Here is a 12,179-nt window from a genome sequence, read left to right on the forward strand (position 1 = left end):
ACATCATCTTTGTTTTATTGTTTGAACAAAAGGAACACAAGAGAGAGAGAGAGATTGGCTGTTTCCGTGCTGGTTTTGGCCATCTGACCCCGACTCCTCTGCCATTAACCGGATCCTAGAGAACAGCTGGAGGAGAAACGTCATTTGACATCTGATGTTCTGGAATCTGCTGGCTTCATGATCTGTTTTAGCATGTTTTAGCATGCCCGTTCTATGCCAAATCAATTCTTGTCTCACATTTATCTGATTGTCAAGAACTAAAGAGAGCATTGCACAGTTGTGGTCACATTTTATACATTAAATCAACACGTGATGTGTTGCATAAGAGTTCATTGTTTGCCCTGGGAATAAAGCAGAGCTCTAAAAGACATTTAACTACTTTTAAATATGAATGAATTAATAAATAAATTATATAAATGCATATACATTATACAGTGATCAATTGCTAGTTTATCAGTGCAATAAAATACTTTACAAATAAAAGTTTCAGTATTGCTCTTCTTATTTACTATTAGAAAGTTATGGTATGTTTTTGTAAACCACATTACATTGTACTTGCTCACTGTTGTTTATCCTTGACATCCCTTTGCTGTTCCAAATTTGTGCATTGTGTCTAGACATGTTTAGACCGGCACAACAGAACTAAATCAAAAGTAAATGGAGTAAAGGTTCGCTACAAAAAGCACTGTGGTGATCGTCCTCACCAATGAACGATAACGTTCTGTTTATCATGTGACCTTGGACCACAAAACCAGTCATAAGTAGCACGTGTGTATTTGTGGAAATAGCCAACAACACATTGTATGAGTTAAAATAATCTATTTTTCTTTTATGTCAAAAATCATTGGGATATTAATGATTTATATTTTGTAAATTTCCTACCGTAAATATATCGAAACTTATATATGCATAGCTAAGAACTTCATTTGGACAACTTTAAAGGTGATTTTCTCAATATTTAGATTTTTTTTCCACCCTCAGATTCTAGGTTTTCATATAGTTGTCAAATATTAATATAGTCTGCCAAATATTGTCATATCCTAACTGTACATTAATGAAAAGCTTATTTATTCAGCTTTCGGATTATGTGTATATATATATATATATATATATATATAATTTTGTATATATATAATGTATATATATAATTTTCAAAAAATTTACCCTTATGACTGGTTTTGTTGTCCTGGGTCGCCTATGTGCACACTGCCATTTTGCTTTCTGCCACTTTAAATGCTGGAGCTCTTTAAAATCAGGTTGATTCTGATTGGTCAATATTTTTATTGTTCATCAGATTTAAAAAAAAAGAGCATTTTAAAAGTGATTCCAGAAATATTGTTGTTCTTTTTCATTATTGTTATAGTTGTTGTGCGAACTAAGCGATTCTCAAAGAATTAGAATGATTATTAAAGCTTTATCCACTTTATTTCAAGGCAGAAGTAAGCTTATGGGCGAAACTTCCGGTTAATTTGCCGCAATATGGAAATAATGATGCATAACAACGTGTAGTAAATGGTAAAACTGTTTACACTAAACTAGTGTGTTCATAATTAAAATAAAACATTAAAATAATATGGTACAACGCACCAATCTGTAATATTAAGCAGCAAAACCAGCTCTTTTGTACAGCTAAAAATAGCTGGACGCGATGAGACCGGAAGCCACGTCCATAAAATTTACAAATGGCCGCGCCTGCTCTTTTGGGAAAAATAAGGATCGTAATTACAACAGAATTTTTAAAAATTGTGAGCATCAGGCAAAGAGACCTAAAAGTCCCATTGAGGTCAAATTAGAATATAGAATTTTATTTTTTTTAATTATTTTTAATGTGTACAGTGAAGCTAATTTGCAACATTTTAAATAAAGCCGATTTGTTAGGTTTGTTTAATCATCATTTTATACCTGAAACTGAACCTGCTTAAACAAAAAAACTAGTACTTTTACCTCAACAATATTATTCACTGTTACCCAACAACGGCACAAAAACAGTCCAGACTTCCTGGAATGAGGCTGTTTTTGAGCGCCTGCAGCGGGAGATCGTGCTCAGCCTGGTTGAAGATGCCTCAGCTGCCGTTTGCTCTGCTGCTCGCCGCCGGAGTCTTACTGAGCTCCGCCAAGGCTCAAAGCGCCTTCAGCAAACTCCCAGACGCCTACAAGAAAGGAGTGGAACTCGCGGAGCAAAATGTCAATGCTGCTGCTGGCGTCCAGCATTATTTTCTCTTCTTTAAAACCATTCAGAAGTCACAAATTGACGTAAGTCTTTCTCTTTGTTTCTAGTTTCAGTCTTTGTCAGATTCGACTCGCTCTGACGTCATACCAAGTTTATTTTATTTTCTAAATATTTATTTAGTTATTAAATATATAGTTTTTATTTTATTTTAAATAATCTGTCATCTCCCTATAGGCAGGGTTTGATGTTGTCTACATCTACCATAACTTTTATCTAAAAGCCACCAAGTGCCAAAAAGGAACTGAGAACACAGATACAACCAAATGTGCATTCAGGAACGATCGAGTAAGTGAAATTTATATTGAATATATATTAGTAACAAAATAATTTGCTCCACCTCTGCACATACCTGTATAATCAATAGAGCTTGAGGCTTGCTGAGCATTGCATTTATATGACATGCATGCAATGCAATAAGAGCAATATATTGAACTTGATGGAATATAATTAAACTTGTGTGTATGTATTCCTCCAGCCCCTGATAGACTGTGCCGTCTGCTATAAGACCTTTGCTGGAGTGATTGAGACCGACCCAAAACCGTTTGTGAGCTGTGTGCATAAAATCGCTCTCACTGAGGTGTGTCCTTCTCATATGCTTCAAACAAAATTTGAGCTTTGATATTAAAATGCATTGCATTTGTTCACCATTGCAAAATCTCTTGATATTAATCATCTGTATTTCTTGTTCATATTCTAATGGATATAAATATTCACATAGATTAAAAATATGATTTTTTTTTTTGGTGTGTTTTTCATGATCTCAATTAACTAACTGTCTATTGTTTTCAACCCAAGGACACTACGAAGCTCAGAGTAGATCACTGTAATAAGATGGGCTACAGCTATGGATCCCCCACCCTGCTGACTGTCAAAACATGAGTGGCTGGAGACGACATCTGCTGTTTTATTTGCTCTGAAGAGCACAATGTCAGTGACTTTAAATGTCATATTGTTTCCTTCCTGTGCCAAATCCACTCTTTCATCATGCATATTTAATTTGCAAGAGCTAAAGGGACAACTAAATGTAACATTTTACCACTTTAATGATCAAAAGTGAGCCTGTGAAGCTTAACTTTTTTTCTAGCCTATTATTTTTCATGTTTATTCATAAACACAATTTAAAATTTTTAAAATGCAAAATTTTTTGTACCTATAAATGTTTTTAAAGAAGTCTCTTCTGCTCACCAAGCCTGGATTTATTTGATCCATAGCACAAGAAAAACAGTAAAAATTTGAAGGGTTTTTTACTGTTTAAAATAACTGTTTTCTATTTGAATATAATTAAAAATGTAATTTATTCCTGTGATTTTAAAGCAATTTTTTTAGCTTCAGTACTCCAGTCACATGATCCTTCTAATATCTGATTTTTATATCTGATAATAATAATAATATTTTTTTATAATGTTTTTTTTTTTTTTTTTAACAGCAAATCAGCATACCAGAATGATTTTGAAGGATCACGTGACACTGAAGACTGGAGTAATGATACGGAAAATTCAGCTGTGATCACAGGAATAAATTACAATTTGCAATATATTCAAATAAAAAGCAGATATTTTAAATAGTAAAAATATTTCACAATATTACTGCTTGTGCTGTATTTTAGATCAAATAAATGCAGGCTTGATGAGCAGAAGAGAATACTGAACAGAAAAAAACAGTATAAAACTGTTTTTGACTGGTAGTGTATATTCTTTAAAGGTATAAACCAGGTAAATATTAAAATGCATTATATCCATAGCTGCATGTATTAAAAAGAACATATAAATGACTGTAAGACATTGCAATAATTATGACTTTATATGCAGCTTCAAATAAACTTTTACCTTTTTTTGTATGTGCTTTAATATTACCTCACTAAAATTAAAAAGGTAACGTTAGTTCACATGAACTAACAAGAAACAATATTTCTGCAGCATTTATTAGTTCTACATTTGTGATCAAAAGTTGTATCTGTTAACATGAGTTAATGCACTATGAACTAAAATGAATAAAAAAAATGTATGATTATAAAAATATGGTTTTTACATTTGCATGGTACTGTAATGCATTAAAAAGATATTATTGTATTTTCTAAACATTTTTCTTAATAAATACAATTTTGGAACAACACATTACTAATGCTTGTTTTGTTTTGTTTTCCTCAATGCAGTATATTTCCAAATGAGTTTGTTTCTTCATCAGAACAGATTTGGAGAAATGTAGCATTACATCACTTGCTCACCAATTGATCTTCTGCAGTGAATGGGTGCTGTCAAACCGGGAGTCCAAACAGCTGATAAAAACATCACAATAATCCACAAATAATCCACACCACTCCAGTCTATTAGTTAAAGGAGAAGTCCACTTCCAGAACAACAATTCACAAATAATTTACTCACTCCCTTGTCATCCAAGATGTTCATGTCTTTCTGTCTTCAGTCGTGAAGAAATTATGGTTTTTGAGGAAAACATTTCAGGATTTTTCTCCATATAATGGACTTCTCTGGTGCCCTGAATTTTGAACTTCCAAAATGTAGTTTAAATGCAGATGTAGTTTAAATGCAGATGTAGTTTAAATGCAGCTTCAAAGGGCTCTAAATCAGTGGTTCCCAACCACTGCGTCTCTCCTTTGTCTGACACACCCATTTCAGGTCTTAGAGTCTCTAATGAGCCGATTATCTGAATCAGGTGTGTTTGATTAAGGAGACACGGAAAACATGCAGTGTTGGGGGGCCTCCAGGAACGTGGTTGGGAACCACTGCTCTAAATGATCCCAGCTGAGGAAGAAGGGTCTTATCTAGCAAAATGATATGTCATTTTTTTCCGGAAAATAAACATTTGTATACTTTTTAAACAGAAAAGCTTGTGTATCACAGGCTCTGGGATGCACGTTCACGTACTATTGAATCAAGTCAAAAGGTCACGCGGAACTTAGGAGGAACTACAGAGCCAGTGTTTACAAAGCAAACGCGCAAAGACTAAGAAAGTGCAAGTAATTCAAACGCTGTTTACAAACAAAAAGGTACAACAATGTCGGACGATTCTGAAGTTGTAGGAGAGAATAACATGGAGTTTTTCGACATACTCTACCTTACACAGACGATGAACTTAGACGTGATTTGTAGTAGTGATGGGAAGTTCAGATCATTTTACCGACTCGGACCTTTGAGTCTCGTTCAGCAAAATGAACGAATCTTTCATTTTGTTAATTTTAGCAAAATCAGCATCACGTGACAGCCCCATAAGATGAACGAACGACTCGAAAAACCCGAAGACTCGAAACAGGTGAACTAATTCCAGTACAGAACCTAATAGGATGTTGCGCATGTGCGACTGAACGAATCACTCCCCAAGACGACTCGTTCTTCCTGAGTCACATTAAAGATTCGTTCAAAATGAACGAATCGTTCAAGAACAATTCGTGGATGCGCATCCCAGAGCCTGTGCTACGTGAGCTTTTGTGCTTAAAAAGTATACTAATTTTTATTTTTCGAAAACAATGACCGATAGTTTCGCTAGATAAGACCCTTCTTCCTCGGCTCATTTAGAGGGATCATTTAGAGCCCTTTGAAGCTGCATTTAAACTACATTTTAGAAGTTCAAATTCGGGGCAAGATATCAGTCCATTATATGCAAAAAAATCCTGAAATGCTTTCCTCAAAAACCATAATTTCCTTACGACTGAAGACAGAAAGACTTGGATGACAAGGGGCTGAGTAAATTATTTGTAAATTGTTGTTCTGTTGTTCTTTAATGTCTTAAGTGAAAATCTGCATGTTTGTATAAAACAAATCCATTTTTAAGACAGTTTTAGCATCAAAACGTTGCTTAAGTAAAATACTTAATAATGGATGTATTTCTTACAAACACGCCAGTTTTTTGCTTCACAAGATGTTAACTGATGTACTGGAGTGGTGTGGATTATTGTCATGTTTTTAGCAGCTGTTTGGACTCTCATTCTGACGGCACCCGGCAACCATCCGTTGGTGAGAAAGTGATGTGATGCTACATTTCTCCAAATCTGTTTTGATGAAGATACAACTCATCTACATCTTGGATGACCTAAGGGTGAGTGACTCTTATGAGTGAACTATTCCTTTAATATGAATAAATATTATTACCAAACAGTTCTAATGAAATCTAATTTTTCACTCTTTTGTTAATCATTTCATGACCCAACTAGTCAGTATGTCGAGCTGGATCACATCCAGTCCCGCCTACAGAGTTCACTGACTTGTATTTAGGTTATCTTTGTGTGCTGAAACTCATGATAGCATATTGTTTAAAGATTTTGACTGATATAATGTAGTATTTTGTTGATTAATCTTTAGTTTTTAGTGTTTGTTCTCCACTGGATGGCAGTCCGCTCGCTCAGACTGCCTGATTTTACATTCCCTGTATGTGAAAGCAAAAACACAAAGACAAAAGAGAAAAGGACTCACCCCACAAAAACATTCTCTGATTGCACAATCTCTCCCTCTATTCTCTCGCTCCGTCCTGTACGCTGATTTAGACTCAACAAGTCCATTACTGTTTACATTCTTCTGAAGTTTTGCAACTTTGTAACTCTGTGTAACTGAAAGATACGTTAGTCTGAAGGGTTTTCTGGATTGTGCAAAGATGGCTGTGTTTCTGTTCCTCGTCCTGGTCAGCGCTGGAGTCTTTTTGGACTCAACAGAGGCGCAGGAGGATCTCAGCAAGCTTTCTGAAAACTACAGGAAAGGTGTTGAACTGGCTGTGGAACAAGTCAACTCGCATCAGTCGATCAAAAGCGTTTTTCTATTTTTAAAGAGTCTGGAGAAATCTGATATCGATGTAAGTATCCTTTTTTTAATGTTTTTTCTAACTTACCTTCTTTTTGCAGGTTAAAAGTAATTTAATTTTAGGTTTATTACTCATAAAAATCATTTTGTGATTTTAAACAGCAGTGTTTTACGTTGTTAACCCCTAAGTTGTGCTAAAAAAAAACATTACCTAATTTGGGATTCCCAGTCAACAATGACCGGCTTTTTAAAAATAGCTTGTAAATGTCATTAATGTGATATTATCACCAAATTTTGGATTCAATCTTTTTTTCAACTTTTATTTCAGTTTGCACAGGTTTTGTATTTATTTGTGGAGCTGACTGATCATAGACCTTACTGATCTGCTCCTTCATTTTTTTGAGGGGAAAAAAAGGCATTATTTGTGGATAATTTTGGAGAATTTCATTTGAATTTATAAGCAATTTTAGTCATTTTTGATAAGGAGTAGTCAGGTTAGAAAAGAAAATTCACAAAATGACCAAATCGCAACATGAGGGTTCTTTTAAATGCATTTTTATTTTGGTGAGAGTCATATCTGAGTTACAGAAACATTTGACCAAAGGGATGGACTGAAGTCTGATTTATCTTCTTGTTCATTGAAACAATGCTGAGCTTTAATGTGCCTTACAATTATGACTGGCCTTTTAAAAATAGTTTGTAAATCTTACATGAATGTGATATTATCAGCAAATTTTGGATTCAATGTTTGGTCAACTTGTTTTTTTTTTCCCCACTTAGCACAGGTTTTGTATTTATTTTTGGAGCTGACTGATCATAGTCCTTATTAATCTGCTCAGTTTTTGAGTAAAAATAAGCATTATTTGTGGATCATTTAGCCAATTTTCACTCAAACTCGAATTTCTAAGCAATTTTTAGTCATTTTTGATAAGAAGTAACAAGGTGAGAAAAGAAAATCCTAAAAATCTTGTGTGTCAGTAAGTTTTAGTCCAATTCGATATAACATAAACCAGGAAAAATATTTTTTTTTCAGGTCAAAATGACCAGATCACAACATGAGGGTTACGTTAAATGCATTTTATTCATACCTGAGTTACAGAAACATTTAACCAAAGGGATGGACTGAAGTCTGATTTATCTTTTTGTTCATCGAAACAATGCTGAGCTTTAATGTGCCTTAAAATTATGACTAGCCTTTTAAAAAATAGCTTGTAAATCTCACATTAATGTGATTTTATCACTACATTTTGGATTCAATCTTTTGGTCAACTTGTTTTCTTTCACTTAGCACAGGTTTTGTATTTATTTTTGGAGCTGATTGATCATATTGATCTACTCCCCAATTTTTTTGAGTGGAAAAAAACCCAAAAAACATTATTTGTGGATAATTTTGGAAAATTCAAAAAAGAATATTTTTTCCAGGTCAAAATATCTGGATTGCAACAAGAGGGTTGAGTTAAATCCTTTAAACAAAGGGATGGACTGAAATGTGATTTGTGACCGTGGACTACAAAACCAGTCATAAGGGTCTTTTTTTTTTTTTTTTTAATTTAGATTTATACATCATCTGAAAGCTGAATAAACAAGCTTTACTTGGCTGAGATACAACTATTTGAAAATCTGCAATCTGAGGGTGCAGAATAATCAAAATATTGAAAAAAATCACCTTAAGTTGTCCAAATTAAGTTCTTGGCAATGCATATTACTAATCAAAAATTAAGTTTGATATATTTATGGTAGGAAATGTAAAAAATATTTTCATGGAACTTGATCATTACTTAATATCCTAATGATTTTTGGCATAAAAACAATGTATTGTTGGCTATTGCTACAAATATATTTGTGCTACTTAAGACTGGTTTTGTGGTCCAGAGTCACAATTATCTGCTGATGTGCTTTGAAGTTCTGACATCTCATAACGTGGTTTATTGTAGGGTGGTTTTGGTGTTAGTTATCTCTACCATCACTTCTACCTTAAACCCACCAGATGCCCTAAAGGGACTGCGGATCCAAACCCGACTAAATGTGCTTTCAGAAATGACAGAGTAAGTTCCTACAGAATTGCATAGCTTGAAATGCACTTCACATAATTGTATTGCTTTATATTGCTTCTTATGTGAAAATGCATGATGTAAAGATAACATGCATTGGTGCATATGCTAAATTATTCTGTTATTTCATCTTTACAGTATTAAATTAAGCTAAAATGTGTTGGTATGAAAGTGATGTTTGTCATATGTCTGTTCATAGCCTCTGATTGACTGTGGAATCTGCTATAAGACCTACGCTGGAGAGATCCAGAGCAACCCAACGCCTTACGTTCACTGTATTCACAAACCGCAGCTCACACAGGTCATTCATCCCAAATGCATGTAAACATCACATAGAGATTTGTTCCAAAATAAACATTGCAAACAGGCTGTGAACTGTTGGACTTGATATGCAGCTATGCTGTTGATGTGTTTAAAGTGAACTTTTGAACAAGAGCTTTTCTATCTCATACAAAATTCATGAATATACTTTACTGTTGCACTGAAACTAGCTAAATTTGAACTTTTTGGATTGTCTAGTTTCATTTTTCCTGTTTCAACACCTTTTTTAATACTACAAAAGCAAAGAAGAGAAACTGAAATCAGACACATTTGATGAAGTTTCCATTTTCAAAGAAACTGCATTGTGCAATATTGCATTTCTAGGAAATCAGAGCCCTCATCCCACCGCTTTGTTAACTTTAAGAATATCGAATCCACTGTTCATTATTTAGGAAAAACTTTAAACTAATTTTATTTTATTTATTTTTTATTATTATATTGTTTTTATTTATTTTTTTTTATTTTCATTTATTTGCTACTTATATTCTTTGTTCTGTGCTTTTATAAGAAAACCGTCCTATTTGTTGAAATCATTGAACATTATCTGTAATTTTCATTTCAGGACTTGTTGAAAAAGAGAGTTGAACACTGCAACGCAATGAGCTACTCTGCTGGATCTCCAACTCTCCTGGCTTCAAAGAAGACAGAGGATTAAACATTCTGTATTACATATCCTTAATATCACTGTTAATAATTTTTTGAATTCATTAATAGGTATCAGTCACACTGCAGATTTTTTGCACTGTTCTTTTATTTGTTTTTCAGATATTATGAGTAATGCTATTTCTTTAACATCATATATTCATTAAAAAACAGAATTCTTAAATAGAATGAATTGTGAATATGGTTTTATTACAGTATGCCAGGTTATATACACCACGAGTCAAAAGTTTTTGAATGGAAGTCTCTTCTGCTCACCAAGCCTGCATTTATTTGATCCAAAGTACAGCAAAAACAGTAACATTTTGAAATATTTTTTACAATTTAAAATAACTGTTTTCTATTTGAATATATTTTAAAACGTAATTTATTCCTGTGCTTTCAAAGCTGAATTTTTAGCATCATTACTCCAGTCAAATGATCCTTCTAATATTCTGATATCTAATATTTGAAGACTGGAGTAATGATGCTGAAAATTCAGCTTTGATCACAAGAATAAATTACAATTTGCAACATGTTCAAATAGAAAGCAGATATTTTAAATAGCAAAAATATTTCTGTATTTTGGATCAAATAAATGCAGCCTTGGTGAGCAAAAGAGAAAAACATTATGAATTTTACTGTGCAAATACTTTCGACTGGTAGTGTATATTCTTTAAAGGTATAAACCAGCTAAATATTAAAATGCATTATATCCATAGCTGCATGTATTTAAAAGAACATATAAATTATGCAATAAGTATCACTTTATATGCAGCTTCAAATAAACGTATACCTTTTTTGTATGTGCTTTAATATTGTCTCACTAAAATTAAAAAGGTAATGCTTTCCAATTAAGTTTCACTGGTCAACATAAACTAACAAGAAACAATATTTCTGCAGCATTTATTAGTTCTACATTTGTGAATACATTAGTAAAATCAAAAGTTGTATCTTTTGACATGAGTTAATGCACTGTGAACTAATATGAACAATAGTGTTTTTATGAACTAACATTAAAGTCTCCCTGTAGTGAAAATCAAGATTTTAATCTTGTTTATTTGTGTATGCAGTGTTTTTAATATGATTTTAGACATGTGCCAGTCCATTAATCAACACCATTGCTAAGTATTTTCTCCTTAAAGCTGTAGTTTCCCAAAGGCTGTCCCAGAAATGCCGTTTGAATCAGCCCTTTTTTTCTGCTACGTCACAAACGTAACCGATCACGTCAAAGGATCATTAGCATGCAAAATATACCAATAGGATTATCAGCACAAAACCAAATATTAAATACAACATGTAGAGCATTAAATAGAGCACAACTGCTAGGCGCTAACCGCTAACTTGAAAAGTACCCGCAGCAACAGTGTAAAATTTGTACATTCATAGATCCGCGTATAGTAAATGAGACAAGGGGGGGTAGAGTTACATTCAAGTTGTTTTAAAGGGGTCATCGGATGCCCATTTTCCACAAGTTGATATGATTCTTTAGGGTCTTAATGAAAAATCTCTAATATACTTTGATTAAAAATTCTCAATGGTTTTGTAAAACAACACCCTTTTTACCTTGTCAAAACGAGCTCTGCAAAAATCATCTCATTCTAAGGGGTTGTTCCTTTAAATGCAAATGAGCTCTGCTCATCCCGCCCCTCTCTTCTCTCTGTGGACTGACGAGCTTGTTTACTTTAGCCTCGTTTAGCCGCTAAACTTCCTAACTACCACCTTATGAGGTAAGGCGATCGCAAAGATTCATAAAAACGCTTATACTCACTTCTGCTGTAAGTGAAGCTGGAACATGAATGATTTGCATGAACATAGATGGATATATGTAGATCCGGAGGCGCATTCCATTCACAAACAAACGTAATCCACTGCATCTTCAGCGGCTCAGATGTCGGGAGTAAATGACGACCGCTATGTTCATTATTACATCCAGCAACACAACACCTCAATCGCTCAATCGGAGATATTCTTGTATAATTTACATCCCTGCTCCGGCATCAAAACAAGGAAAGTTACTGGACTGTGACAGCTGGTCTAAGGTAAGAGCTCATGTCAATCAACGGCCTCTGTGGGTGTGACGGCACACCGACAGGCATCTGAGAACGGCTCGATTTGAAAAAGGGGATATTATTTTTACAGATTAATTAAAAACCACTGCATATCATTATAGGGTGGATTTGTACATACACT

Source organism: Labeo rohita, chromosome 24 (genome assembly GCF_022985175.1).
Source record: "Labeo rohita strain BAU-BD-2019 chromosome 24, IGBB_LRoh.1.0, whole genome shotgun sequence".
Lineage (NCBI taxonomy): Eukaryota > Metazoa > Chordata > Actinopteri > Cypriniformes > Cyprinidae > Labeo > Labeo rohita.